The sequence below is a fragment of the Triticum dicoccoides genome, chromosome 1B (genome assembly GCF_002162155.2).
Source record: "Triticum dicoccoides isolate Atlit2015 ecotype Zavitan chromosome 1B, WEW_v2.0, whole genome shotgun sequence".
Taxonomy (NCBI): Eukaryota; Viridiplantae; Streptophyta; class Magnoliopsida; order Poales; family Poaceae; genus Triticum; species Triticum dicoccoides.
The window spans coordinates 667,413,878-667,422,178 of NC_041381.1; the positions used below are offsets into that span (position 1 = coordinate 667,413,878).

General features: G+C 51.6%; 2 pseudogenes; both read right to left on the reverse strand.

Annotated features, from left to right (window-relative positions):
* Positions 1-1,874: 1,874 nt before the first annotated feature.
* Positions 1,875-4,834, reverse strand: LOC119311904 (annotated as a pseudogene).
* A 1,100-nt stretch (positions 4,835-5,934) lies between these two features.
* Positions 5,935-7,741, reverse strand: LOC119311915 (annotated as a pseudogene).
* Between the last annotated feature and the right edge of the window lie 560 nt (positions 7,742-8,301).

Here is an 8,301-nt window from a genome sequence, read left to right on the forward strand (position 1 = left end):
GTGTTTGTGCATAAGTTATCAGCTCCACAGTGCATAAATTATCATGTTATTTGCACAGAAGTTACCGGGTGTGGGGGCGGGGGTACGTTTTCAAGTATTATTTCCTTCGGTCAAAAGTTACCACGGTTTTTGTACATAGGTTATCAACTCCCTTGTGCGTAAAACATGCTATTTGCAGAAGATTGATGGGGCGAGGGGGGGGGGTGTTATGTGGCCAACATTTATGTTTACCTTGGTGTGAATGTGTTTGTACCAACCCCCGCAAAAAAGGTGTTTGTAACAAAGTTATCGACTTTGTTCTGCATAAATTATCATGCTATTTGCACATAAGTTATCAGAGTGTATTTTGACGCGGGTATTTATGCGTAAGTAATCAAGTTTTGCAATATGGAGGTATGTCTCACCATTATTTTCCCTAGTCAAAGTTACCACGGACCAACACACACATGCTAAAAACATAGATAACTCCATTGAAATTCAACATGGTAATTTTAGCATAAGGAGTGTGCTAACTATATCATTAGCACCCTGATAACTACAACATAAACAGCATCATAATTACATAAAAGTCATGCTGGTAACTAGAGCAGTGGAAGATTCAGTAAAAAGACGTTGCATCAACTGTTGTAGAACAAAGAAAGTGACTTTTTTTACAAAGAACAAATACTATTCCTTCTGTGTAATCGAACAAGACACTTGATGCAACCGATCAGCAAAAGATGATGCATCAACCTGACTAACTGAGTAGCATTTTTTGGCCGGTTTGCCTGTTTTGTTATCTCACAAAATGTTTAACTCTTCACAAAAATGCTGAACCCAAACTGGCAGGTCCCAGCTGGTGCAGCAAGCAGAGGAACCTAGAACACAAAGCCAAGACGCCACGCCGTCTCTGCTAATCACTAATCAGCGCGTGTAATTATGCCGGTGGCTGAACCGTATTGGACTATACTAGTTTTAGCATGCACAAATCCGTCCTCGCGTGGCATCTCCTCTGCTCTAGATGCAGATACAAATCCACGGTTGGATTTGACCAACGCCAGCATGTCGGCCCTCGTCAAGCCCCCTCTATTATTTTTGTGTAGATGAAGGTTTGGGTGAGACTGGCCGTACCATGTCTACCTTGTTCGATGAGCTGTGAGTAGAGAGATGGGCGATGGGGCAAGGGAGCTCGGGAAATGAGGAGGCGCAGGCGTGGCTGGGAGGATTCAAACTGGAAAGAGGAAGTCGCTGACCGGAGGCAGAGGATCTGACAGTCTTGGGCTGAAACGGCAGACAACGGTGAGGAGGAGGCCGAGGCGAGGCGTCGTGCGACGCGGAGTAGGTGAGCAGCAATAAGCGCCATGGATTCTGCGCTCGCCAACGAGCCGGGTGCAGGTGAGGTAGGACGCGGCGGACGGGGACGAGAGAAAGGGTGGTAAGGATATTGGGGGAGGAGGTGTGACGGCGGAGGAGCGGCCTTCCGGCGGCGGCGCTAGCCAGTGCGCCGACGGATGCGGGATCGAGCACCCCTCTCTTATGACGCTGGGCGGGGACCGAAGACGAGATATGGATGAAGCGTTTTTTCACTAGGCGGTGGCAAGGCTTGTAAATATGAGCGAACTGCTCGTTTTGGAGCACGATGATTGCACGATTTATAACGGACGGCATCCAGGTCGTTCGGACCTGTTGCAAAACTCCGACCGGCAGGAGTTTAGCTTTATCGTTATTTCAAATAGGTTTACAATATATTTAGGAACCACATATTGATCTTGCCCCACTACGCTAGTTATTGCGTAATACTAATGATGTTATGCAACAGTAGAACTTTGCAATTTATTTTCTGCGTGGGTACAATTATGGTTTTACAGTATACATCCATTTCTTATAGTTTATGACTAGACTCCGGGAATAGGTACGCGAAGGACAGGGTGCAACGGGAGCTGGTCCGTCCGCCGTGCGGTGAGGCCAAACGTCTGTCATGTTGAGCTCCGCTGAGCCTGGCCCTGGTGGCTTCCAGTCAAAATGAAAGAGCATACTTGCAAGTGGGAGTTTGACGCCGGCGCTGAACGGCAAGAATGCAAAGTCACCACCCCCACAGTCCGCCTTTGCTGCTTCTTCCTCGGAACCGCTCTGGCCGGAACTCCTCGGACGCGTCAGGCCAGTAGCGCTCATCGCGGCTCAACGCCCAAGCATTGACCAACACCTATGTGCCCCGCTCCACGTCGTATCCCTGCACTTGGCACGGTTCCTGGAACTCGCGGAACAACAACGGCAAGGGCGGGTGCAGCCGCAGCGTCTCTCGAATGACAAGGCGTAGGTATGATAGCTCGCTTAGGGCGTGCTTGACCACGGTGCCATGGGCATGGAAGACTTGTCGCACCTCAGCTGTCGCCTTCTGCATGGCCATCGGGTTGTTGATCAGCTCTCATATGGCCCACTCAATTGTCGTAGTTGTTGTTTCACTACCCGCGGAGAACACGTCTTGTCCATAAAATATGAGATTTTAAATGAATATTAGTCAATGTGTATGTGCAATACACGTTAATTTGGGAGTATATTACATGGAGATATTAAGTAGGATATTATTTGTGTGTTATTATGTGATTAGCACTATATTTGATATGAAATTAAATGCATGCTAAACATGTTGAGTGCTCGACATTAAAGCAGTCTAGGTCGTTAGATTGACATGATTTGGTGGCCGAGATTAATTGAATCTTCCCCTTTAGTTTTTTATATTGGTATAGATAATGACCTGCATGAGATAACATGCGTCTTACGATAACTCTCTTCAATTTAACTTATCAAGCAGTGTTAGCTTACGGAGATGTTTTCATGCCTTGCGTATATTTTTTCAAGTACGCCGATAAGTGCCACGCGTGTGGGTGTTAGAGGATCTGCCCATACATTTTGTGTGGTGTATAAGAGGAACAGCCCACACATCTACATATGGGCAAAACAAATAATGCCCACACACCTCTTTTTTCCCTCCCGATCCCTCTCACACGCGTGTGTGTGCGCGAAATAGATAACGCCCACACGCCCCGTGCGTCAGGCCTCGTACCTCGTGGTCCCGCACGCCCCGCGTGACAGTCACCGCGCGCCCGCAGTTGCCATGGTCCAGACCCTCGTCCATGTTTGTTTAACTTCAGTTGCCATGTCGCTGAACTACGGTTGCCATGTTGGACAACTATAGTTGCCACGATTGCTCAACTGCAGTTGCCATGTCATGTCAAAAGTTCCAGATGTCATTTTTGGGCAACTGCGGCTGTTGCCATGTATGGTCTTTTTTACTATAGTTGCCATGATTTCAAAACTTTAGGGGTTTGCCACCTACTAACACTAGGCAGTTGCCATGTATGGTCTGGTTTACTACATTTGCCATGATTTGAAAACCTTAGGAGTTGCCACCTACTAACAGTAGGCATGTGTCGTGTAGCGCTACAAAAAGACATGGCAAAACAATATATTCGGGTAAAAAGAGAGAGTTGCCATCTGCTTACAAGTACACTATGGCAGTTGTCGTGTACCCTACAAAAATACATGACAACTGATATGTTCGGGGTAAAAAAAAAGAAAGAGTTGCCACCTGCTTATAAAGCACACTAGGGCAGTTGTCATATGCACTGCAAAACACATGACAAGTGGTAACTTGGGTGTGGGAGATGAGACGGGCGTGTGGGCGAGATGGCAAATGCCCACACACCAGCCCTTGTGCGTTAGTGGAAAGTGGCGTGTGCGTGAACTGCTGAACGCCCACACACCGGCCCTCCCGTGTGGTGAAACGGACGTGTGGGCGACCGGGTAAATGCCCACACACCAGCCCAGTCCTACGTGGCACTAAAAATATGCCAAGATTCATGCGCTCACAAACGGGCGCGGATCCACGCGCGTGGGCGAGATGCAAACGCACACACGTGTGGGTGTTAGTGTTTTCGTTTTTCAATAATAAATGTGAGTAAGACCGATATGCGAAGAGAATATTGTACTTACCAAGCTGATGGCTTTGACGGTGTCCATGTGGATGGGAAACTTGAGTCCACCCTCCTTCTGGACCTTGAGCAGCACGTCGAGCAGGTCCTCGGCGTGGCCTCCGCCGCCGTCCATCCTCTCCAGGTGCTCCTCAACGATGCCGTCGAGGATGTCGTACAGGGTGTGGCGGCACTCCTCGGCTCCACTGAACCACGCGGCGAGCTGTGACGATGGCCACATGTCGGCCAGGTTGAACCCCGACGCGAGCTGCGCGATGCGGTCGACCTCCCGGAGGAACGTGTCACGCTCCTTGCAGCGGTCGCCTATCACGGCGCGCACGGTGTTGTCCGTCACGAGCATGGACAGCACCGCGCGCATCTCCATGGGGCGCGCGGCCTCGCCGACGGCGCGGAGCGCTGTGGCGACCTCCTCCTCGCGGATGGCGCGGAACGAGAGGACGTGACGCGCGGTGAAGAGCTCGGACACGGCGATCTTGCGGAGCTGGCGCCAGTACTCCCCGTAGGGCGCGAACACGATGTCCTGGCCGCCGCAGGAGACACGCGCATGGTGGTGCTCAATGGCCGTGTCGCGAACATGGTGTCGTGCTTCTTCATCACCTCGTGCGCCCCCTCCCGGGAGGACACCACCAGTGTCTTCACCTGGCCGAGCTGGAGCAGCATGGCCGGCCCGTGGCGCTGCGCCAGGTCGCGCATCGCGCGGTGAGGGAGCTGCCCGGCCAGGATGAGGTGATGCACGCTGCCGATCACCGGCAGCTGCCACGGCCCAGGCGGCTGTCGTAGGCCATCGCCACGCGGCCCCCACCGGCGGCCCGCAATCACGATGAGTAGCGACACAAGAGCTACGTGATGTAGGCATCCTCCATTTGCGCTCTCTCTGGCAGGAACTGGACGGCTGATAGATTAAGTAACAGGGGCTGGCCTCACGTCGACAATTGCATGCTTTGCAATCAGACTTTGGAGACTGCCGCTCATCTATCTCTATTTTGCTAAGGCTGGTCATAGTGGAAAGTAACTTAGACTAGTAACATGCACCTTTATAATGGGTAGTAACATATGGATGATAACATACAAGCCTTCATTAATTGAGACATAGACTCATTCTTCTTCGGGGTGTGTTATATTACAGTAACATATTATGTTACCACGAGCATCTCTCCCCTCATTAACTTCATGCCACATAAGCGAATTTGTGTTGGGATGTGTTATGTTACTATCTAAGTTACTCCCATTATGACTAGCCTAAGGAGGTGTGGCAAAATTTTGCGGACTCTCATGCGTCCATGGTTACAAGTGTGCTCTCTGCTCCGTCAGTTAACAAGTGGTGGGCTCGTCTTCATACTGCTGTGCCTACCATTGATAGCAAGATTCGTGTCACCACTGCTATGTATATCGCTTGGCATATCTGGAAGGAAAGGAACGCCAGAATTTTTGAGCACAAAGCGGCACCAGTGCATGTAGTAACGGGCAAAGCAAAGGCTGATATCTGCATGTTTCAAGAGGCAGCCAATATGTAACTAAACTCCCTTCTTCTGCTTTTACTTTTTTTCTTTGTTCCCTCTTGAGGCCCTGCGGCTGTTCCCAGCCTGCTCCCAAACTGTAATGGACACTATCTTCCCCTACTTAATGCAAAGCAGAGCTCCTGCTAGTTTGTCAAAAAGAAAACCTGTGAGACGGAGTGTGTACTGTGTACAGGTGGTAGAAACTATATTTTCACGTCAAACATAATACTTAATGAATATAGTGTATAATTTTTTAGAAAATTAGTTGGAGATGCCGTATGTTGTGAAAACTAAACACATACGACTAAAAATTGTTTCTATAATTTGCATTGTAGAATATTTAAAATAAAATAATTCTTTGGATGGTAGCAAGATGTATCAACTGAAATAAAACGTTCAACTATAATTGTATTTCAAATAGGTTAACAATACATTCAGGAACCACATATTGATCTAGCCCCACTACGCTAGCTAGTTATTGCACAATACTAATGATGTGATGCAACAGTAGAACTTTGCAATTTATTTTCTACGGGGGTATAATTATAATCTTACATTATACATCCATTTCTTATAGTTTATATATTGACTAAACTCCGGGAATAGGTATGCGAAGGACAGGGCGCAACGGGAGCTGGTCCGTCCGCCGCGCGGTGAGGCCGAACGTCTCTGTCATGTCGAGCTTCACTGAGCCTGGCCCTGGTAGCTCCCAGTCAAAGTGGAAGAGCAGGCTTGCAAGCGGGAGCTCAACGCCGGCGAGGCCAAACGCCATCCCGGGGCACATCCTGCGGCCGGCACCAAATGGCACGAATGCGAAGTCACTACCCCCGAAGTCCGCCTTTGCTGCTTCTTCCTCGAACCGTTCTGGCCGGAACTCCTCAGGTGCGTCGGGCCAATAGCGCTCATCGCGGCTTAGAGCCCAAGCATTGACCAACACCTGTGTGCCCCGTGACACATCATATCCCTGCACTTGGCACGGTTCCTGGCACTCGCGGAACAACAATGGCAAGGGCGGATGCAGCCGCAGCGTCTCTCGAATGACCAAGCGTACGTACGGGAGCTCGCTTAGGCCGTGCTCGGCCACGGTGCCATGGGCGTGGAAGGCTTGTCGCACCTCAGCTGTCGCCTTCTGCATGGCCATCGGGTTGTTGATCAGCTCTGATATGGCCCACTCAATTGTCGTAGTTGTTGTTTCACTGCCCGCGGAGAATACGTCCTGTCCACAAAACATGAGATTTTTAGATGAATAATGACCCGCATGAGATAACATGCGTTTTACGATAACTCTGTTCACTTTTAACTTAGCAAGCAGTGTTAGCTTACGAAGATATTTTTATGCCTTGCGTATATTTTTTCAATAATAAATGTGCAAGTAAGACCGATATGCGAAGAGAATACTGTAGTTACCAAGATGATGGCTTTGACGGCGTCCATGTGGATCGGAAACTTGAGACCACCCTCCTTCTGGATCTTGAGCAGGACGTCGAGCAGGTCTTCGGCGTGGCCTCGCCAGGTGCTCCTCAACGATGCCGTCGAGGATGTCGTACAGGGTGTGGCGGCACTCCTCGGCTCCACTGAACCAAGCGGCGAGCCGTGACGACGGCCACATGTCGGCCAGGTTGAACCCTGACGCGAGCTGCACGATGCGGTCGAGCTCCCGGAGGAATGTTTCACGCTCCCTGCAGCGGTCGCCTATCACGGCGCGCACCGTGCTGTCCGTCACGAGCGTGGACAGCACTGCGCGCATCTCCACGGGACGCGCGGCGGCCGCGGCCTCGGCGACGGCCCGGAGCGCTGTGGCGACCTCCTCCTCGCGGATGGCGCGGTACGAGAGGACGCGGCGCGCGGTGAAGAGCTCCGACACGGCGATCTTGCGGAGCTGGCGCCAGTACTCCCCGTAGAGCGCGAAGACGATGTCCTGGCCGCCGTAGGAGAGCACGCGCATGGTGGTGCTCAGCGGCCGCGTGGCGAACATGGTGTCGTGATTCTTCATCACCTCGCGCGCCCCCTCCCGGGAGGACACCACCAGTGTCTTCACCTGGCCGAGCTGGAGCAGCATGGCCGGCCCGTGGCGCCGCGCCAGGTCGCGCATCGCGCGGTGAGGGAGCTGCCCGGCCAGGACGAGGTGGTGCAGGCTGCCGATCACCGGCAGCTGCCACGGCCCAGGCGGCAGGCGCCGCCGCGCGCCCTCCAGCGCCGGCGGCCCGCAATCACGATGAGCAGGGACACGAGAGCTACGGCGAGGCAGGCCGTGATGTAGGCGTCCTCCATTTGCGCTCTCCTCTGGGCTCGGGGTCTGAGCGATCCTTCCTTCCACTAGATGAAGTTCAGTTCGTGTGTTTGCAAGTTGTGACAGATGAACCGATCTCAACTGCAATTTATAAGATCACAACCTCGGCGTGCTGCGCTTTCATATTGCAGTGCATGGTCATGGGTCAACATTTCACGGCTCCTTTCCAGCCACGGTGACGCCATCGCTAGACACGTGTCATCCCTTTAGACATCTTGACGGAACATTTCTACGTGCATGGGCGGCACATGCATGTTTGACTTGTCCAAGAAATTTCACGCTTTATTGTCGCACTTGACATGTACGTCGGCACGTACGACGGTACGAGGCCTGAATCCTACGTGCATGCATGCATGCAAAATAGGCGGGATAGAGTCAAGTCTACCGTCTCCAGCACGCCTCACCTGACCAGAACAAAATACTATCTTCCCACAGAAGCACGCCTCACCTGACCAGAAGCAAAAATCTTCCCACCACCATTGTTGACCGAGAACAAAGCGAAGCTCCAAGGAAGCAGATCAACTGTGCGGTCTGGTACCCC